The sequence below is a fragment of the Lampetra planeri genome, chromosome 40 (assembly GCF_965212315.1).
Source record: "Lampetra planeri chromosome 40, kcLamPlan1.2.h2, whole genome shotgun sequence".
Classification (NCBI taxonomy): domain Eukaryota; kingdom Metazoa; phylum Chordata; class Hyperoartia; order Petromyzontiformes; family Petromyzontidae; genus Lampetra; species Lampetra planeri.
In genome coordinates, this window is record NC_136146.1 from 1,107,120 (window position 1) to 1,130,783 (window position 23,664).

A 23,664-nucleotide genomic window follows, 5' to 3' on the forward strand; every position below is an offset into this window, starting at 1 on the left:
AGTTATTTATTTATTACTTTAGTATGAATACATGTTAATTTTGATTTATATGTTTTTTTTCTAACTTTATGTGAACGAAAAGACACAAATTCGCCCGTTTTCTCATTGAAAATAGGTAAAATTAAAAATATCACTGTCCTGGTCACAAAAGCAAAGTTTGCAGGAAATAATAGCAATTTTCTGTACTTTTTAGGCATAAGCAATTACGACATCACACTTACTACCCTGGAACAAACATTGTGTTACATCATGTAACAGGACGACTTGGCCATTACTTCTGCGTAAGCGTGGGTAATTTGAGGATGCCGAGAATAAGAAGAGGCAGACAAATGGGGTGGCAGGGAAGCTGATGTTTTTCCTGCGTTTTTGAATAAATGTGTCTGCACAGCCTTTTGGACGTACACCACCCGACTCCATTGCCTTCGTGGGGGTTACGTGATCATACTTGGCTGCCACGGTGGCTATGAGATGTGACCTTCCTCGCCTAGTTTGCAGGAGGTCGTGGGTTCGGTACCGACCCTGACGCCTGCTCAGTATTTGGAGTTTCCGCGTCCCTCTCTCTCTCACCACTGTCACGCGGAGTTTTCTCCGGATCCTCCGGTTTTACCCTCCGCATTTAGAATAAACGTGCGCTTCGTCTGTTTGGCTGCTGTAAATTCCCACGTGACAAGCCGCTTCGTTGAGCTGTCCTTTGTGACCAGGTCGCTTCAGAAAGAGAGCCACATAGCACAGTGGGGCCTTACTTAGTAAAATAAAATTGTATCGTGACTTAAAGCTTTCGTGACTGCAGGAGTTCATAATCACGTAGAACAATTTTTTTTTACTAAAAACTACGACCTTTCGATCGCAACATAAGCAATCGTCATCAGGAGAGAAACGTCGTAGTTTTTTGTAAGAAAAAAGTGTTCTATGTGACTTTACGGAAAGACCCAAGAAAAATGTATTATCTTCTTGGTTCTTTCGGTAAAGTCACGTAGAATGGAAATAATAAAATAATAAAAATCAAACATAATAAAATAATTCTCACGACGTTTCGGCCACAACGCAAGCAGCCGTCCTCAGGTCATTCAGACGCTGTCTACTCGACAGACCTGCTCTCCACCTGAGGACGGCTGCTTGCATTGTGGCCGAAACGTCGTGAGAATTATTTTATTATTTATAATTTGTATTATTTTATTATTTCCATTCTACGTGACTTTACCGAACGAACCAAAAAGATGAATCCCTGCAGTCACGAAAGCTTTAAATCGAAAAATAAATTAGTTCAGCCTTAAACACAGTGTGCGCCGAGCGCGCGCGAAGGAGATACCCTCATCGCCGTGCTGCTGTAGCCACGCCGTAGGGGGTCTGCTGCATTCAAGGTCTGCCACCTTAATGCGATGCAACCGAGGTTCACGTTGGAGTGACTGGGTGGCCCAGAATGTTACCCGCCTGCCTCCTCGAGTCCCAGTGTATTTAATTTCGAGTTCCGCCGCTCGAACCTTTCCGTAAATGAGTTCCAGGCACGTCAACAAGACAGCAGCAGCAGCAGCAGCCAGTCGCTCTGTCCTTGCACCGTGCAGTTCCCACATTGCATTCACAATGGTGAGCCATTGTCCACCAGAGGTCACGTGCAAATGAACTTTGCAATATGGATTGTATCCCGCCTGAAACAAAAACATGGCTTTGCCGTCTTAACGAGATGGACCCAGATGAAGGGAAACACTTGAGGTGAAGTGAAAGTGGTGGAATAATAACGTATGCCTGGCTGCGTGCGTACAAGAAGCGTTGTGTGGGTGTTAGACGAAGTCTGGATTGTGAGCAGCAATGTGATAGATAACCGGTTTGTATGTATGATGAACTTCTTTGGCACCGTACGTAGCCAACCGTGATAATTGGAGATGTGGGGTTTGTGTGTGTGCGTATTGTTTGCGGTAGTGTAGCGGTTAGCGCGCCACCGCTACGAACCTCGGTGACGTGGGTTCAATTCCCACTCACGGTCAACACCAGCGACGATTATCTGAACCGGTCCTGGGCCTTCCCTAGGTCGACTCAGCCTCAAATGAGTACCTGGTGCGATGTGTAAAGATCGCCACTCGAGAGACAAAGGCGACCGGGCGTGGTGCTGGCCGTGCCGCCCATCATAGGTGCTCAGAACAGCACTTGTCACAACAGTATGTTAAGGCTATACGGGGGGTGGTTGTCTTTGTATTGTTTGCACCTTTATTCGCACTCTTCCCGAAACATTTAGCAATTCAAATGTAAACTATCATATTTCAGGTGGGAATAACAGCTAAGCACTGAAATGAGTGAAGCAAAACGGCACAAACACTCACACACCACACGCACACTTGTGTTCGAGTGAAACTCTCGCTATCCGTGTTGATGCTGGGGGCACTATTGACACATCCTATAATCCACTGAAATAACTTATCCTGCCATGTACAGGAGGTTTGCCCGACAACTGATGGCATCTGTTGGACGGACACCGATGGAAAGCACACGTTGGCGTGCTCATCTTGAGCAGTTATTGAAAGGCGAAGCTCAAATGAAATCATGAATCCAAGAGGTCGACGAGAGCAGATCGATGCCCTTTTCTGTTTTGGGAAAGCTGCAATTAATTATGAAAAGTGACACATGTCAGCGTTGCTAATAAAAAAAAAAGTGAAACGTTTTTAATCGGCGTGTGTACATTTACCGCGATCGCACGCGGATCGCGAAACGTGAACGTGGAACGGGGATCGGTAAAAGTGCGCACAGAAGCGTGGGGCAGGTGCATCATTCACGTGAAACCAGTGGTCCTTAACCTTCACTGCAGCCTTGCATGCCTTTGTTTCTCAATCGTTACAACATTTATAATGTTCATAAATACATTGGGGTTTGATGAAACAAAGTAGGTGTACCTACGTGCCACGTGCTTAATTTGTGTTTTAGATTATTTACCTTTCAAAAAAGACACCGTGCGGGCCATGTCTCGCACCCCCCCCCCCCCCACAATAAAGGGCATCACGCACCCCCAGGGAGTGCGTGCACCCCAGGTTAAGGAGAACCACCGGAAGGCGTGTTACGGGGAACTCGTGCAACATTCGAGACTTGACGTTGGCTGTTGAGACAAGTGGGCTTGTGTCAATGCCGCGAGAAGGGATGATGGGGGTGGTCGTCAAGACGAGTCAGCGGAGTGGCATCCAAGGTGGGGAGGGGGACAGGCCAGAGAGCACGTCCACCGTGGAGATGGAGCGACGGCATCAGAGTGTGAACTTATTTCGCACCGCACGTAGGCAACCGCGCTAATCGGAGGTGCGCGGGAAGGGCAACGGACCGAATACAAGAATAGCAGTTGGACAGAAATGTATTTTCAATCTGTGAAGTGTTGCAGTAGCTAGGAATATCGTTGCGTCGTGAGACCGTGAGATATGGTGACGGCTTGGGAAAGGCCTTGGTCCAGCAGCGGATAAATCACAGCTCACGATACTGATGATCCCCTACGGCCATCCGTAGATTAAATGCAGATAAAAAGGATAAATATTCCACGCGACTTTTCTCGTCCACCCGCAAATGCAGGTGATGGCGTGGATTTCGTGCGACTGAGAGCGTGGATTGATATGGGCAAGGTGGTAATTTTGACACCGTGGGTGGTGACACATTTTCCGGTGTAACGAAACTTGTGGACGGGAAGATCAATTTGATTGCGTGACCTATTTTCCGTGCGATAACAAACAAAACAACAACCCGCAACATTTCTCACACCCGCGATCATCGCGGTTGGCTACGTGCGGTGCGAAAGAAGTTCAACGGAGTGTGCATACACACTGCGAAAAGATGCAGGCGGCATGCCCACCGATTGTTGTGCAGGTCCAGGGTTCGGATGTGGCGGCCGCCCCGGTTAATACTGCGGGTCTGCAATCACCGTAATAACAGTACGCGGCGTCTGCTTCACAGCGGACAATCGAAACCCGCGACGTCATTCGCAACAAGAGTCAACTACTGAGTGCCGGCATCAGGGTCTAAGCTTTCCATCTACTGTCAGACTGATGCCTCAGGTCACGCCTGCATATTGAGACTCATCCTGGGCCCTTGAGTATTCACCTGGCTACACAAGGTCCCATTCGAACTTGAAACTGTTGGATCAGTTCACTGCGCAGGGCGGGCACTACTTTGGGTTGCACTAAATGTCTGTAAATATCGAGAGGAGGAATTTTTTTTCCACACGACTCATCATAGCCACGTAAAATTTTGAATAATAAATGGGAGATTTTGCAGATGGATTAGGACATGTTAATACGTTGGAAGATTGGAAATAGGATTTTGTCAGTATCTGGTAATAAATATGTTTCGATTTAAAGCTTTCGTGACTGCAGGGATTCATCTTCTTGGTTCTTTCGGTAAAGTCACATAGAATGGAAATAATAAAATAATAAAAATATTTTATTAATAATAAAAATATGTTTTATTTGTATTACTTTATTATTTCCATTCTACGTGACTTTACCGAAAGAACCAAGAAAATGAATATGTTGTTGGTAAAAAAAAATGAATTTTTTTAATTCATCCGTAGTCGATCCACTGCTGGATGGAGGCCTCCCCAAGCCGTTGCCACCTCTCACGATCCTGCGATGTAACGATCCACCCAGCACCTGCTCATGAACTCATATCATTGCTCCATATGTTCGGTGCACGCGCTCGTGGGATGCGTTTCACTCCTTCACTGCCACTGTTATTATTCTTGACTATCGGAAATCTGTATATATAAAAAAGTAAAAAAAGAATTATGCTGGGTTTTTTTAAACAAAGGTTATCAAACAATGGATACTGCCTGACATTTTTCGAGAGATTTTCCCCATAAAGTGAGGATTGATGCCGTTCGTCGAGACGTCTTGAAAATGATTTTCATAACTAAATGTAGTGTTTGCCTGGCTTCACACCGGCCAAGTAAAATTGTCCCAGGAAAAGGCAGTGTAATGCCAAATAAGTACTTCCAAAAGGTTAGGGAAACATGTGGACGAAAATTGGTTCCGAGGGCAGTTGGCAGTTGTGCTGCTGATTCTTTTTTTTTAAACGCACCTTTGAAATAAACGTGAACAAGTTGGGTTCTCTTCAGAGGTGAATTGAATGTCTACGTTTTCAACCGATCCGTTTAAATCCTACAGTGATTTTTTTTTACACGCAAAGTCGGCGATCAATCGTTTTGTCAGAAATTATTTAGCGAATTAAGAAGGAGGCTCGTTTGATCGGTGACTGGTCTAGCCCAGGTTGTTGTCTACTCGCTGGTCAAGAAGGCGAGATCCACAAATCTGCCTACGTTTTTAATGTTCCAGCAGCGCATTTAGACAGCCATGTGGATTCTGTGCACTTTGCATCACCAATCGTCATCTGCTTTGGTCCATCCCCTGCTAGATGAAGGCCTGCTTAAGTCGCAACGCAAATATCACGATCCGACGATCTAATAATCCACCAAGCATCAGCACACACACCGATTTTATCGCTTCCTCTCCTTGGTGAATGCACTCTCTCTCTCTTTGATGCATTCCACTCCTTGGTTGCCACTCCGGCATTATTATTCTTATCCCAGGCTACGTCTGCCAATTCTCTCTCCCAATTCGACAAAATTTGATTCGCCTTGACGGGGTCACCGAGTTGTTCTGCAGCGATGGTCCACTCCAGAAGACCTCCCCGCTGCACCCAGTGATTCTTTCTTAGTGCCCCGTGCTATTTAACTTCCCCAACTGAGCCCACCAGTCGAATTAAACATTTTTAATGCTCGGATGTCTAACATTACAATGAATACTTTTTTCTGATCCACTTTGCACCATTTTCACTCCCGTACTTTTTCGAATGGTTTTTTTTTTTTGACCGTGCGTGGTTTTTAAAGACCCGTCGCCCCCTTTCCTAAGGCGGTACAACTTGTGCTATGAAGGTTGCACGCGTTTGTTTTGTTCCTCGATACCAAAGTCCGTAACTTATCTTTCTGTCCAACTACCGTCTGTTGGTGCGGGGGGGGGCGAAGAATCTAAAAAAAACAATCGGCGCAATTCGCGAACACATTCTGATCGCTAAGCAAGCCACTCGATGGCAGATAATCTGCGTCAAGGTGTCAACCCGCCGAGTGAAATGAAACATTCTCACGCAAGAAAATAAACACCGCCAACGCCGCATTTTTCCACACCTGGAGTGAGTGCCGTCGTAAATCCAAGGTGGCTTGTTTTCTTTGTCAGAGTGCGGTTTAATTAATCCCCTGTAAACCATTTGCCATTTCATTTTTTCCCCTTGCACGTCACTTTTTAATAGCTGTAGGAAGCCCTCTCGAGGCAGCTATGTCTGAGGAAGTGTCACTTGCCCTCCTGTGTTTTTACTCCGACGCTTTGTAAACAGTTCTCCAACACCCCCCCCCCCCTCGCGCGGCGAGGACTGCACGTTTAATAGCGAACGGAGTGCTTTTAAACGCAAACGAGTTTCGTGGCAAATTTTGTAAAACACCCTATCTGCATCCTGGCCTCTGCCTGACTTTACCGGCAGCGGTTGGCCGCTTGGCAGAAGACAAAAACGCCCTCAAACAACATTTTCACTGCGCCGCGCAAAACAATGAGGGCTTTAGCTCGCGTGGGTCCCATCGAGCGGCCGTGCTCGTATGCTCGAACGCCTTTTTTGCGTTTCCTTGCCGGGAAAAAAAAGAATATCCATAATTGCATTAAAACCAATGCGATGTTGTGAAAACACGCGTGTTGTGCCGATCTGTGTTTTATTTTTTTATTTTTGCGCAAGACTTGAACTTTAACGGACAATGAATGATTTCGGTATTTTAAAATGTACAGCATCTATCCTTGGAATTTTTTCCATATACATTTTTTTCTGGAATACCTGCACAAGCCAGAGCTTGCCCTACGAAGTTAAGCAAACACGGTGCCATATGGTGCTAGTTGTTGAAGGATCTCTGCTTATTTTCCAACCACTTGCCTTGACCGTTTGCGAGACATTTTTGACGAGATGAACTCCCCTCCTGCCCCCTTCCCCCCCCCCCCCGACTGTTTTGACTGTTCCCTCTGAGGCCAGCCTATTGGGTAGTCTTGTGGCTGAGACTAATTATTTCGTACCGAGGATAACATTTTAAACAAAAGAGGGGGTGGGTGGGGGTTTGGGGCAAAGAAACAGATTACTCAGCCGGTGTACAGTGCTTGGAACCAACAGGGAGTGTGGTCTTTGTCACGGTCAACTTGTAAATCAAACGCGAGCGCTCTCCAACTCGCTCCGAAGAATCCTGTCCCAGATTCACCCCGAAATGTTTCGAGCTACAGGTGTGTGCGCGCCGTGCGTGCGGGCGGGCGGAGTGAAAGACCCTCCTCCCCCCCCGTCGATGTCCGTGAATGTTTGTTATACATAAAGTGTCCATGGGCCAACGTAGCTCCCGAAAAGTGTCCCTTATGTGGAAGTCGCCTCGTTGAACCTGTGCGACTCTGCAATGTGCTCAGGCCGAGGATATATTTGTATTCTCACCCCCGCCCCCCCAATGATCCGCACCGATTAAGAGTTGCATCTTTTGCCGCTTGAGCAGCCGAGCAGGACGATGAGACGAGGCTGCTTTTTCCCGTGCGTCGTTGCGCGTCTAGAAACATGAACTCATTTTTTTTTATTTCACCAGGTAAAGGCCCACCGAGCTATGTAGCTCTTTTTTCAGAAGTGGCCTGGCCACTGGTGATAGCTCAACGAAGTGGCTTATCGTCACGTGGAACTTTATAGCAGCCAAATAGCTCTAAAATGCGTGTTGATTCTAAATGTGAAAGGGAAAAACCGGAGGACCCAGAGAGAAAGAAAAAATCCACGTTACCACTGGGAGACAGACACGCAAACTTTAAATTAACAGGTTTCAGGGTCAAGATCAGACCCACGACCTTCTGTAAAGCAGGCAAGAGAGATAACAGGTAGCATTGTAAATGTTACTCGAATAGTAAATGGTGTGGGCTTACTCTCCAACACACCGGTGTGCTGAACTAGTAACGAATTGGCACGTTTTGTTTACGCGACGAACCCCTACTAATTGGCTGTGTCGGGTGGTGGCGGATTTAACGACACATTTGTATATAGGGTGCTTCAAAAACATGTTAACACTTCCGAGAATTTGCAACAATGCCACGAGAAATTGTGCCCTCCGGGCTCTGGAGACCACCTGGAGAAGATTCCAGGCACGTGTTGACAATGATGGCAAACAAGCAGAGACCCTTCGACTTTTTGAAGCTATTAACATTACATTTATTATCATGTTACAGTGTATTATCCGTTATTTTTCCATTACAAACGATAGTCCCATATGAGTGTTACACATTTTTTTTTAAGCACCCTGTATATACGGGATCTAACCCACCAAAAAAAACATTATGGGGACAACATTTGCTAGCCACCGACACTTTGGACTGTAACCCGGTTGGTCGCCTTCGGCACGAAGCCAAAACACTCGCTGAAAGTCGCTCTCCGGGTCGCCCTTTCGGGTCGTGCTCCCCACGTGGCGTTCTCCAGCGGCAGGGGCGATGCCCTTTTGTTGTTGTTGTTGTTGCTGATTGCATTCACGTGCCGGGAGCTTCGGTCGTCACTCTCGTCAATTGAGTCGGCCAAACATCCTTCAAATGTAGAGCAGGGACATCCTCGCAAAAAACATTTTTGTTGTCATTAAGACTCGTCGAGACATTCCGAGATCATCAAAAAGGGACGCGTTTAGTGTCGCCGTGTTCTTGCAGACGCACGTGTATCTGTGTTATCGTTCGCTCGAAAGGAACGCTGTCATTTACTTAACAACACCAACTACTACTATTGCAATTGCTTGGTGCCGAATGCCTGATAAGAGAAAATCTAAATCGCACACCAACTCTCTTCTTAAATGTCGTCTCATTGTGAATTGTTGAAATGGGTGCGTGCCAGTCAGAGTATTCGAGCCTCTCCATCCCTAAGAAGCAGGCGCTGCCCAATACGTTACTCAACGCGAGTGCTCGTGATTTAAATTTCACTATCAAGGCGACGTTATCAATTTTCATACGCAAGATCCTGCGTTAGAAATAAACAATAACGACGAGACGACTCTTCGTAGTTTCGTAACACCGTGATGCAACGCGGGTCAAAGTTCGTCTCGTCGTTTCCGAGGAGAATCGTTCGATTTGCGTCATTCATGTGGAGGTCATCGACAAAATAATTTTGAGAACGAATTGCATTGCTCTGCACAAAATGGTCAGCGCTGTGCTCTTGATGATGCTCGCGGTTGGCTCTTCTGTGACCGGCAAGCCGCGCAAAGCAACGCTCCAAGCGAGCGCTTACTAAAAAAAACGATACACATATATACACCACAGCTACAAAAACACTTGCCCCAACATATCAGGCAGCAATGAGTCTCCGTTCCCACGCAAAGTAGCTGCAAGCACGTGTAAATCATTTGTCTTTATCCGTGTAACACAATTTAGCAGCTTGCCAATGTGAATGAATAATGATGATAGCAAAACTCCTACGACTTCCACCCTCCCCCCACTCCCCATCACAACAGCGGACACCAGCGGAGAACCACGTTTTCCGAAAACACTAAAAATCCGCCTCCCCCCCCACCCCTAAAAAATAAAAACGTATCCGATCATCTGTGTCAATATCACCCGACTGAGCAATGTTTTTACATGCTAACATAAATCATTTATCTGTGATTGTGCTCATAAATGTAAACCGTTGGCATGCGTGCAAGCTCACAAAGACAAAGATTTCCCCCCACCCACACCTATAGCCTTTAACAGACTGTAGAGGCAAGTGCTGTTAGCGAACACCTACGAGGGGGTGGGTGGCCAGCATCCACGGCCGACCGCCTTTGTCTTCCCCAGTGGCGATGTTTACACACCGTACCAGGTACTCATGTGAGTCTGAGTCGACCTAGGGGAGGCCCAGAACCGGTTCAGATAATCGTCACCGGTGCTGGCCGTGAGCAGGAATCGAACCCGGGTCGCCGGTGTTTATAGCGCAGTGCGCGAATCGCGACACCACCGCTCCATACACACCACACATGCGCACGCATACACAGGACCATTATGAAAAGCAACGTCTGTCGAGGGCTTCACCAGAGATCGTGAGCTTGTGAGCGGTCATGTGTTGGATGCATTTAGTTTTGGTGGCCACTAACCCGAGCCATTATTATTTGTCCAATGCACAGTTTAACACTTTCAAACCTTTTTTTCTCTCTCTCATGGTCCATTCCTCAAAGGAGTGGTATTTTTCTTACTGTGTTCATTCCTCTCCCCTCTCAGTAATTAATCAGGCAAAAACCTGTCAGCCGCCTCAATTGAACGAGTCAAATATAACTATTAATTTCCTAACTGGTGTTTGTAGGCGTTTTTCTGGCACAGTACTCGGCTGGGAAAACCCTATAAAAGACCTCAGCCTCATATTTAACTCCCAACTACAAGCTTCCAGCTGTTACATTCAACTTCCCAGGAAGCTTAGAAATCATTTGTCCTGCGCTATTGAAGTGCCGGGTGCGTGGGGGTGGCGGCTGGGGCTGTGAGATTTGCGATAAATGCGTTAGGCTGCGGCGCTTGTGTGTATGTGTGTACGGTTGAACTTCCTTCGCGCCGTATGTAGCCAACCGTGGTCATCCCAGGTGCTTGCAGCCAACGCTCAAATTACCTTTCTTGTACTTTGCACGACTGTCTTGTGTTTGTATTGTTTGTGTTTTAGTAACGTTCTTACCAACTCACCACGACCGCAAAACTGTGGATGAAGAGCTTTATAGCTCATCGGATTCCTCCGGTTCGTTTTTGCGGCCGCACTTTTCATTTTGCGATATACGACACGAAAGATGCGAGACGTGGGATAATGCAGCTCCCCCCCTCCTTCCCCCAGCCTGGATACGAGGTCACTCGGAGGGATTTCAGAAGTAGTTCCACAACAGCTCCCTTTCGCGCGGTTGATTTCCTCTGGCACACGCGTGTTGTACCGCACCGCTCCGCGACGCTTCCACATGGACAACTTTGTTTCATGACACGATGCCGATCGCGCAGCTGCGGCAGAGCCGTGGGAGAGTTGGTCGTTTAATTTTTGTTGTTACTTCAGACGAAACAAAAAATGGATCGTATGGTTAAAACGATATTGGCACAAGCGAGTTTGGGGCTCTTCCTGGACATGTAGAGAGCCTCTTAGTCAGCCCACTGCTGGAGGAAGGCCTCCACACGCTGCGTCGGTCACGGGGGTTACTTGACAGTATGTTTGACCGCATGTTTGACCGCGTTGGTCAATGCGGGTTTTGGCGAAGGTGGGGACCATATCGTACAACGATTCGTTTTGTGGCCTGTAGCGTCTTAATATGCGCGCAGTGCTCGCCCATGCCAGCGCTCGTGCAGGCTCACACCTGCTCAGCTGCTGAGATATGATGAGAGATCAGAACCGTGCCACGTGTTTTAGTAAAAGGCCCTGCTTTTATATACAATGTTTATAAAATTAAATTGACGTGTGAAGTCGCTTCGTGCATAACGCTAAAGCAGTGTGGCGGTCGTTTAACACAGGCGTGATCTAGTTTGCATCATATTCGAGCTACTTTGATGGCATTTCTTTTGGGCTCGATATGCAATTTATATAAATTAAGTACATTTTGGGTGGGGCGGGGTGGGGGTTTAACAAGGTGAGCTTCGTATCTGTTTAAGTAAAGATTGGGTAAGATCTTGACTTAAAGCTTTCGTGACTGCAAGGAATTCATATTCTTTGGGTCATTCGGTAAAGTCACGTAGATAAGTTCAAAGAAAATAACAAAAAAATAACATTAACAGATTGAATTTCTCACACCAACACAGCCACCTCGCGCGCTCTACTCGACGTTGCTGCTTTGCGATCTTCCATTAACATCCGAATCTCTCACATTAACATAGTCACTTTGGCACGCTCGGCGTTCTTACATTAACATGCATTTTTTTTTACCTGGCAGCCCTTTGATTGGTGGAAAAACCCACCTCGGTCGTGGTCACTGCCCACCACTCACATTAACATTAGCTGCCCCACCCATGCTGCTGACATTTGGGCTACGCCCATTTAAAACCTTTATTAACATACTCTTTGGTCCTTTCGGTAAAGTCACGTAGGTATAATTATATTTTATTGGTTCTTTCGGTAAACTCACGTAGGTATACATGTATTTATATTTATACCTACGTGAGTATGGATCCCTGCAGTCACGAAAACTTCAAACTTTTATGAACAGTTTACCTTGAGAAGCTAACTCCCCTTTTCCTGATGACGACCGCTTGTGTTGCGATCGAAACGTCGTAGTTTTTTTTGTTATTTTCTTTGAACCTATCTACGTGACTTTACCGAAAACCCCAAGGAATATTGGGTAAGATGCAGAAAATAAATACGATAGCTGCTGGATGAAAAGAAAAGTGCGCGGAATACTTTCTCCCCTGTCATTTACGAACTCGTGCAGATTTTTTGATTATTATGATTAAATATATTAGCGCGCAGTATTTTTAAAATAAACAACGCTCCATTGCTTAACCCTCCTAAGGGAACTTGTCGAACAAAAAAATACAACTTCAAGACGGGTTTTATGAGTAACCGTTTAGCCGAGTTTGAGTTATTGGAGCTTTGGGAATTAACTGTTTGCTAACAACAAATTAGCAACCCAAGTCATTATTTCAGGGTTGGCTCAACACAAAAAAAAAAATCATTTGACAAATAAGCACTGAAGAAATGCTCTCACGTCCCCGAAATGACAAATTGGGTCAAATAAAATATTTGTTACTCGCCTTATTTTCGAGTTACAAGCCAGCGGATTTGTCCCGACGATTTATTTTCCCTTTGAGGAAATATCGCACGCGTGGTTTAAACGCGTAGGGAGATACATCCTGCACTAAATTACCTAACCTGTCTGCCGATCTTTTTTTTTTACAAATCTCCAGTAGAGGGCAATTGCGATATGAAGAAGGCAAGACTAATCTACATTGGCTCAATATCAGACGGCGTCTCTGGAGATCCCGTATGACAATTACAGAGAAATGGATTAGTAATGCAGTAAGTGGCAAAATATGCTGCACGAATCCCCTAACAGCTCCCAGTGGCAACTCTCGCTACACCTTGCGTTCGCTTTGCATTACCTTCACGTCGGTACTGTCAGCTGCGTTGCGTTTCTTTGACCACGGCCAACAGGGTGATCGAAAACACACGCGGCACAGCTTCGGACGTGTGCCCCCATCTCGCCCCCCCTCCCCAACCCCTTCGGTGTGGAGGAAGGCGTGGGAGGGGTTCATTCACGTTCCGTGCAGCGGCGAGCTGCTACCTACACCCACACACGCCGTCGCTCACCTCCTTCACCTCCTGCTCTCTCTTCTCCTCCTCTTCCTCTTCACCGAGCAGCATGCAGGGGGAGATGCATTTCACTTTCTGTCAGTCCCCGCAGCGAAACTGGAATGTCTCAGAGAGTCCTAAACTGCATCTGGTGTTTTTCTTTTCTGGACCACTAATCTGCTCAAACAATGGAATGTCTGTGCAGCTCGCCTTTGAAATTAAATACTCTGTTTATTCTGTGCACAGCCCTGGCTGGAGTGCAACCTTTGCAAAGCTGTGGACCTTCTGAGTAGGCCATCTCTCTCTCGTACGCCCTCTCACTCACTCATTCACTCTCTCTCTCTCTCTACGGATTCTTGTTATACAAATCTGTGCATAGCCCTGTTGCAAACTGATGTTTTTTTCTCTTCCATCAATTCCATTTTCAGCTGTCTTTCACGCTGTTTCCTCGAATTTTATTTACCGTTCACTTTGCTCCAATGTCCTCTCTCGACTCCACAAATCCGTCAACTTTGTACCTCGAGGCATGACTTCATTTTTTGTCCTCTTCCTCTGCCGAGCCCACTTGGTGTGGCTTGTGCCACACGTTCCCTTTGCGCAAGCTCGCGCTGTCAATGTGACCTATTGGACACCGCAAATCGTCGCGACGTCTTTAACCCATCGATACCGTTTGCCACATTTGCTTTCGATGGCGTCGTCTTGCACGGCTTGGCTCCGTTATGATCGGACGAAAGGAGGCTTCTGCGGCAGAAGTTAGATCTGGCACGAAACGAACTGCAAACGCCTTTATCACGCGTCGCCTCGGGCTGCAGCAATGGTAGAGAAAGCAATTTGGTAGCGCTTAACGACATAATGCCCTGTAACCTGATTAATTATAATTCGAATTTTGGCGATGCGAGCGTATTGGCAATGATTGCAGGTGCCCATTAGGCCATGGCGTTGAACGTCGAACTGCGAACAAGGACCGGTGCCAACATCGACATGAATGAGTTCATAGAAAATACTGATGCGAGTCGCGAATTGAAAGTGTGCAGAAAGTTTTTGTGACCACTTCGTAAGGATTAAGCGTATCATGCATGTGCACGCTAGTTTAGATGAGCAAAACAACGCACTTATTTTTTGCTATAATTTATTCTTTACTTTAATTCTTTGGCCGATGTTCCGTATCAAAGGCGGAGGCCAAAAGCTACTGTTTAAAGTGCCAACCTGCAGAGTTGCTGGCTTTTATGCGTGAGAATCGAGGGATAGGAGAGAGCGATAGAGAGAGGAAATCCCCTGCAACGCCGAAGCACCACCTTGCAACCCGCAGTCCCGTTAGATTAATAATTCATGTCATAATAAATTATTCTTCCCAGTGATGTTCGACTGGATTATTATCAGCCCTGGCGGCATAATGAGTTGCATGCAAGGGAGAGATAATGAGACGGTGGTGGATGATAACACGGGGGGAGCTTCGCCTTGCGAGTCGCCACAAGTCAGAGGCACCCACGCCGTTGTTAGCTCTGTCCGGTAAAACAAAACAACAACAACAACAACAACAAAATACTCCGTGGATGCCAAGCCACCGTTAACCACCGTTAAAGCAGTAACATCTGCATCGCTTTTTTTGTGTGACCAGGGGAGGGGGGGTCTTGAAAAGAAAACAGCGTGGGAGCACACAGCGTGTGTGACGTGGATTTTCCCGCGTTGGGCGCAAATTGAACGGGGGGGGTGGGTGTTTTTTTCCGCTGCAAGCGGCGTGGTGTGTGTGTGTGTGTGTTATCGTGATTATTGTTGTCAGATGACGGCCTTCTGTCTGGCGGGGAGCCTTGGGCGAGGGTAAGTGTGCACCGGTCAGTTTCGGGGAACAAAAATTTAACTAACAATGTTTAGGAAAATTTAATGGTCAATAAAAGTCGCAAAGATGAACGATTTAAGTCACGTAATTATCTCCAGAATGTACGCAATGTTGAACTTCTTTTGCACAGTACGTAACCAACCGTGCTAATCGGAGGTGCAGGGGAATGACGATGAATTTAACACAACCAGTATGGTTAGTTTGCCCGAATCTAAACTGAAGTTGATTATGTCTGCTGCTTGTTTTGTAAAATACCTTGGATACACAACGCTCACACACAAATTGATTAAACCAAATATCGTCCATCAATAATACTAACTCCCTGTCTTTGAAGGAAAAATTGAGCATTCCTTTTGCGATTTTAATAAAAAAAACTTCAGTTTTTCGGAGCCTTAATTCGTGACCGCAATCCATCGTTCTTTAATCTGAGATCAAATTAACAAGAAATGCCATCTTAGAAATGTCGCGTCTTCAAAGGACACGTGTGGTCTTTCGCCGAAGACTGTACACCTGGATGAATTGAAGTCACACTTAAAAACAGATGCAATCGCTTTTATTCGTAGCGATTAGCGCAGTAAATCGTCTCAATTGCCTTTCATTTTAGTCTGAGTTACGCGGTGCGTTTGGGGCAAATCTCTGGAGCGTATTTTAATCCACCTTTAGACGACTCTTATACGTAGGCGTCAGCATGCGTTTGTCTATCTCTTAAATGCCTCGACAGGGCTTTTTTGTTCAAGACATGTTGACTCAAAACGAGCAGCCTCACGCTGCGTTGGGCGAAGAGTACGTTTGATATTTGCAAAGGGATGGCAAATGCCTTGCACCACTGCGACTGACTTTACCTACGCATTTGTTTGTTTGCTTTACTTATTGATGTTGTCTGCTGTCTCCCTCCCTCTCTCTACCTCCCCCCCCTCTCTCTCTCTTCACCCCCCTCTCCTCCTCCGCTGTCTTGGAGTGTTTGTGTGCATGGCTGTCTGGATTGTGCAGACGGGCACTTTACCACACTAATAGCGGCCTAAATATCTTACCTCTCCTCCTCCTCTCTCTCTCTCTTCTATTTACAAAATCTTCCCAGAGGAATGTGTTGGTCGGAAAGCAGGGTAAAATAAGCAAGCGCCGCATCGCTAAGTGGCACTTGCCACTTGTGATTGGCTTACGCCGTCTCTGATGGTCTGTCTCAGTGGATTGGCTGTCACGGCTTGAGGTGCCTTTTCTCTTTTTTTATTCACAGCCTTGTATTTTCCATTCTAGATTTGAAGCTTTCGTGACTGCGAGGATTCATACTCTTAGGTTTTTTCGGTAAAGTCACGTAGGTGTTGCCTCCGAAACGTCGTGATTTATTATTTTATTTTATTTCCATTATTACTTTTATTAACTTTTAATTAAATTTTTTACCTACGTGACTTTACCGAAAAAACCTAAGAGTTTGTATTTTCCATTTCCGCACCGACGGCGTGTTTTGTAGACGCTGTGTAACGACCCGGGTCGTACAAGGAGGTGGCGGTCACCACGCAATTTGTTTTTGTTTGTTTTGAGACGCGGTGAGATTCGCTTATTGAAGAGTTTTGTTTTTACTTAAACGCATGTGTGGGACAACGATTCGAGTCTTGCGTTGATTAATTTGCAAGTAAAACGTTTTTATTTGTTTTCACAAACGAATAAGCCTGCCTTCCACAGTTCTATTGTACACGTAGGTAAGTGGCTTCGCTCGGTCGCTGAACATGTATAATATTTTACCCATTGGCAACTTTGATCATCTTCAATTCGTTCGAGGCGGCTATGGTCCCGAGTTTCAACGTCACCCCTTCTCATCGGCACGGCGCGCCCTCTTGAAATAAGCCAAACGTTGACGTGGTGCGGCCTGACGGACCGATGCGTTGACATGCGATTTTCCTTATCGCAAAAAAACATCACGACCCCAGCGTGCCTTGCGTCTGAGAGTTGTTCTCATACACAGGGTGTGCAGAATGAGATCAGTGAGCGAAAGACTTCAAATTTTCTCCCACCTTCAAATGTGCCAAAAAACTTTCCCTCGGGACAATTTTTGTTTTACATTCACTTTTACTTCGGATAAGCACACGGTACAGACGCTGACAATTGCCGGCAAGTCATCGTTGCTCGTGCTCTACTTATCTCTCGACAGCAGGGGTGGGGAACGTCCGGCCCGCGGGCCGTATAAGGCCTGCAAAATCGTTTGGTCTGGCCCTGCCAAGGCAACCGCAGGCGGGACTCGAAATTCAATAAATCTAGGAGCAAACCTGGAAAAGCAGTTGCGAGTAGCAACATCATCAATACCAGCTGACATCACACGCCTCACCAAAGAGAAGCAGTTCCAGCCATCACATTAGGGGTGAGTTAATTAAATGTTTGACCAAATATAAACAGGCTAATTTTTTATTTGATAATTTTGTATGGCCCGCGAATGATATTATAAATATCCAAATGGCCCTTGGCAGATAAAAGGTTCCCCACCCCTACTCTACAGGGGTGGTGGTGCAGCAGTTTGCGCCGTAAACCCTAGCGCGACTTGAGTGCGATTCATGACCATGGTGACCGAGCGATATTTGAACCGGACCTGATTCCCACTCCATCGCGAAGCCAGACTGACTGGTGTGGTGAAGTATGGCCAAGCAACCCCCCATGTCATGGGGAGGCCTTCATCGAGCAATGGATTGACAAAGGACTTTAAATTATTATTGCGTGGTATACTATTAAATTTTGGCTATACCGAAGCATATCATTTTTTTGTATTTTTCTCTCAAATTGCAATGGGTTCAGTATTTATATTACTTTCAATTACTATGTAGGTGCAATATGATGTCTTTGTTATTAAACGTGTAGCGTTATTGATAGAAAAAAAAATGATTTTTTTAACGCCCATATGTGTATCATTTCTAAATAGCAAAATTACGCCGAATGGGACGCAATTTTATGCATGCGCGACTTTAATTTTAATTTAATTGTAACTTCAACTCTCGGTAATTACGTCGGAAGTAGATGCTGGTGATGAATGTAACAAACACAAAAAATCCGGAGCGAAAATTACTCCGCTTAATAGCGCCCATCAGTTAATATCGAAGAAATGTGACGGTAGGACGAACGCCGTCACCTTGACTTGAGCGTCTGGCCCGTATCGCTGCACGGGAGCCAGCCGGAGCCACAAGGGAGCCGGACAAGTGCGCAAGACGCGTGGGCGTTGTGAGGCAGCGAATGAGTAGAGACCGCATGGCCGATGGCCTCGGCCATGCCCCCACCACCGCACCGCGCCTTTTAATTTACCTTGTTGCAATGTCGCCGCACACTGAAATGAACGACGCCTACCCACCCCTCCTGCATAGAATTTAATTCACAAAAGGGCGCATTAAATAAGATCGACGAGTAGCAGCAGCTACAGCAACAACAACGAAGAACCACGGGGGGTTCCCCTGTTACCCACGACGTCTTCACTTGCCGCCCTCAACTGTCGCAGCGACGTCGCGTCCCCAGAGCGTCTCTTCCCTCGCAGTGTGCGAGCGCTCACATCTTTTTTTGTGTGTGTTTGTTATCGTCGTACATTTTCCCGATTTGGCCCGGCCGTGACATCTTGATTCATTTAAAAGTGTCTGCGGTGATTGCTGCCACTTGGTTGTGCATTATTTATTCGGTTACAAGCCTCAACTTCTCTTGTATGTGTTTTCAATGTTTTATCCCTTTCCCTGCAGGTATTTTAAACACAAAAAAGTTGCAAAGAATTGAAATGCATAATGTGACACCCCCCCATAAGTTTAGTAAGCTGCTTGAGGATATTAGAATGCAAGCGCTGTCAAACGGCAATACCAACAATGGAAATACTCGCAACCGCTGCGCTGGGGCATATTTATAATATCGTTGTGCACACGGCAAAAATATAAAATCGTAACATCCAATGGCGTAAGTATGTAGGAGCTCTCCGTCTGTTCTTGAACGCGTTTCTGAGATTGGAGAAATACTCAGAGACCCGTCGGCCCAAGCATCTAAAAGAAAAAAATGATGCGGGAACTTCATTGAAAAAAAAGGCCTTGAAACTCGTTGAGGCTTCCCGGCATAACAAAAAGAAGTGCCGGATCAAAGGGTTTGGCAAGGGACTCTGATAAAGTGAGTGAAACTACTCGCTGATGATACCGCCAGGCATTAAGCCATGATGATGAGAAACTCATCCACTCTGGCAATGCCTCTGAGGGCAGTTATTCATACCTACTGTCTGTGACCTGTAAGTCGTTCTTCGTCACGGCTCAAGACAGCTCTTTGGCTTGTACCGTATTCTTCGGATTATAAGGCGCTCGGGAAAGTAAGACGTACCCAAAAACTTGTGCCCGGTGTCAATAAACGTATAAAAATCTGGTCTCATACACACACACACAACCTACCGGATGGCACGGCATGCCTCAAAATGTATGCTTTAAAACACAGGACAAGAATGTGCATCTTCTAACCTGGAGATTACGGTAATATTGGCCATTGAACAGTGAAATATGTTTTGTGGTTTAATAATTGCGCATACATTAAAGAGGGCCGTGTTCACAATCGCGCGATTTTATCGATGCGTTTTCATTCACACGCGGACTATTTACGCGTGCGGCTCACTCACGCATCCGTGAGTGGATGCAGCGTCTGGCGATTTGCTCACACAGCCTCCCCCCCTCGCTCCGTCGATCTTCTCGGATATCCAAACGCCCCTTTTACGACTCACCAGGTGAGCGTGCGTGTGGCGCCGGGCACTTACACGCCGAAAAGAAAGACTAGATTCGAAGCTTTGGTGACTGCAGGAATTACTCTTTGGTTCTTTCGGTAAATTCACGTAAAAATGAATTAAATAATAATATAATACAACGTTTCGATTGCAACACAAGCAGCCGTCATCAGTTACAAATGAATGAGAAAACAAACAGTAAACTTGTAAATATAATGCAATATAACACAGCGAGTCGACCAACATAAAACACCCCACCTGGTTGATTAACGTTCTTCCAAAGATTGCTACATTTGAGAGAAAGACAAAACATAGAGACGGAGACACACAAACAGACACACAAGCAGAGAGAGACTCACACATAGACAAATAATGTAATGAACCAGGTGGGATGTTGACTGTTGTGTTGGCCGACTCGTTGTGTTGTATTGCATTCCATTTCCAAGTTTACTGTTTGTTTTCTCATTCATTTGTACCTGATGATGGTTACTTGTGTTGCAATCGAAACGCCGTATTCTATTATTATTACATTTCTTTCTACGTGACTTTAACGGCGAAAAAAGTTTAGTTTTTTTGTCGCAGCAACAACAACAAAACCCACACACGCGCCATCCCACGATGACTCGTGACGTTTGCAGTTGATAGGCGAGAGGGAGGAGTGTGTTGGTGTCATTTAATAAGGTGCGACAACACCCTTGGCTGGCATTGGCCTGTCAAAGTAGCAGTGGCACCAGATGGCAGCATTTGCTGCCGCAATTGTGCTTCTTTTGCGCCAGCGTGCAACATTTCTAGGCTCAAACTCGACTCGTATTTTGACACGGTGACATCACGTTGTTGTGTTTATGGGAACATGAAAACGGTAATTGAGGACGCCCATTTTTTCATTATAATTCAATACGTTCATTATTTAACTTACACCCTTGCTTATGGGATGTAACACTGAATTGCACATTGTTCATATCCATTTTTATAGCGTTACTGAGCGGTATATTTGAAAAGTGTATTAGAGTGGTATATTTGACACACACATTCGCGTGCAAGAGTTGCAATGTTACATCGGCATTCCGCAGTATCCTCTGCAATGGTTGAGGCTACCTTTGTACTCGTTTTGCATGTTCCATGAGAACATTACGTTATATCTATTCACATTTTTTTTTTGTAACAAGATGAATGAGCATATTAGCAAAGCGAATTAATGTTGTAATTTCTCAATTCACAGCAAAGTTGGCCATTCGCAGTTGTAACGTTATATTTTCATATATATTCTAAAAAAATGAAATGTTCGTTGGCATAACCTGTGGGAAAAATGTGTTGGGGATCCGTAAAAAATACAACTTCATACGTATACATTCTCAAAATTAAGTGTCTTTCAGCAAAATGTGTTCAGTCATAGGTTTTTGTAGGAACATATTTTAAATATTTTTTTCTGGAAGCGAAGCAATTTGTTAAACCCAGAGCAATAGAATATTACGTTCTACACATTTCACGCAACATTAAAACAAGTTTTCACCTGACTTCCTTATTCATCCTCCGCCGCGATTCATCGATTAAACGCGAGCGCTTCCTTTTAAACAAGTCGGTGCAATTGTTTGCGAGCATCCACGGTGATGTCATTCAACTTAGGTGAAGGTAAAAGCGCAGCCCTGCAATTCCCGTCTCATGCCACTGCCGGTGGAAGGACCTCGACCGGAAGGGTGCTCGAAAAATCCCCTCGGGGGGGGCGGTGTATTTTGGCCTACTTCTCCACGCTGGCCAGACATTTTTGAAGAGGCGGGAGGAGTAACCCACAAATACCTCGTCACACACGTGACCTGCCAATCAAGCAACTGTGGCGGACACATTGCTGATGCCGGCTTCACAGAGGTGGGGGAGTGGGAGAAGCAGGGTTTTAAATAAATTAATAAAAGTTGCCCATTGCTCTCACTGCCGCGCCAGGAGATTGCACCGGCAACCTCGGGATTGCAAGTCCAATGTGCTCGTAAACCATCGCGCAACGGCATGCATCCACAATACCACTATTTTGTGGATATTTGACAAAAAAAAACAAGTGGATTTTTTTGGTAAAATGTTTAGAAATTGAGCCACAGATGCCCCGGGGTGTTTGTAAGAATACAACCCCTTGTGCCTTAAGGTGCCCGCACAGGAATGTTGACATGCTTTGTTCTCTCAACAAAGTGTCTGGGTTCAATGTATCATTTCACACGGCATATCTGCTCAATAACATGTTGCATTGTGTTTCTTTCGCGTGGTAAACTAATAAACCAGTTTTAAAAGAATACTTTGAATAGTCTTAGGTTTTTTTTTTCTGATTAGATGTGATTGGATTCAATACCGTTGCGATTTGATGTTGAAACTTGGCTTGCAGAAGTTCACACTGTGATTATAAGCAAAACATAAGAAATGGGGAAAAATTGGACTAAGGAAGCTAATGTTTTGAAACAATACATTAGGCATTTAATTAATTTATTGGTTGTGTTTGCATTTCGAACTGTCGGGGTGGCCCGTTTGTAGGCAGGTGAAATCACACAAGGCGTGTGTATGTTTTTTTTCTCTCTCGTAAAGCTAACTTACATTTTTTTTATCCTGGTGTAAAAGTGGCAAGCCGGTATCTATCCATTTTACAAAGTACCAATCTCATGAAGTGCATTGGCGAGGGCCAAATGTGCACTTCAAAAATCCTGACCTGTCAAATTCGGGCTGAACACCCAGAGCCAGCGGGCATCCCCCGCTCGCTGTATTAATCTGTCAGCTTTGTTGCGGCGGAGAAAGGAGTGGAATGGTGGTGGTGGTTGGGGGGAAGGGGGATTGTGGGAGGAGAAATCAAAGGGATGCGAAGAAAACAACACAAAACACAGAACCTTTCACTGAAAACTCAACCCCCAAGCTCCAGTTTTAAACTCCGCAGAGCTAAAAAAAAACGACTGTGCGATATCATTTTTTGTTTCTGTTGCGACTGCTGTTGCAACGGCTCAAATGAGCCCGTGAGTTTTTCCAGACTTCACTTTGAACCTGCTAATGCACAGCTTTTATCAGCAGCTTGATTTATTTATAACAAGTAACTACACCTGCAACGGATTTATTACGTTACGCCGATTGCCCTGACAGTGTTTCCCCCCCTCGGCTCCAGCGTGTAATTTTTTCAGCTTTTGTTTCCAAACGTTGTTTTTGAACCGCCTCGCAGCAGGTAACACAATACACGACCAAATTAGCTTCATTATATTATATATAATGTTTTCTTTTAATCAAGCTGTACTTCGTAAAACATCTGCGGGCTGAAAGGGAATCCAACAAAGACTTGTGGGGGAAAAAAAGTCAAACCACCATTTTTTCCATTTCAATGCAACTATGCATTGTTTACATGACCACATTTGTGCTAGTAGTTAAGCCCTCGCCTCTCTCTTGCTTATTTATTTATCTAAGTAAATACCAAAAAAAAGGAACAGTTTACAAAAACGTTGAAGCGTGGACTTTGAGCGATCATTCGCACATGTGACGTGTTACGTAAAATTAACCTCGCAACTGTAACCTTAACGAATATACTCACTTTAGTTTCGTCCGCGCGGCTTGATCGTGTTTGTCATTGGTTCAAAAAAAATAATTTCTCCAGCGTAAGATGTTAACAAAATAGTCTTACGCATCGGCTTAAAAAAATAAGAGTGAAGCCGAACAAACTTGCTGTTTATTTCCTTTAGAGGAGAGGAGAAGGGGTGGTGGTGGTGGTGGAAGGAGAGAAATGAAAAATAAAAAACCTGTTTTTCTTTACTTTTTTTTCTCTCGCTGTGTCTGCTCGACTGGCGAGCTCGGGTTTACGTGGGGTCAAGATGCGAAAAGAATTCAGACGGCGCCTCGTGCA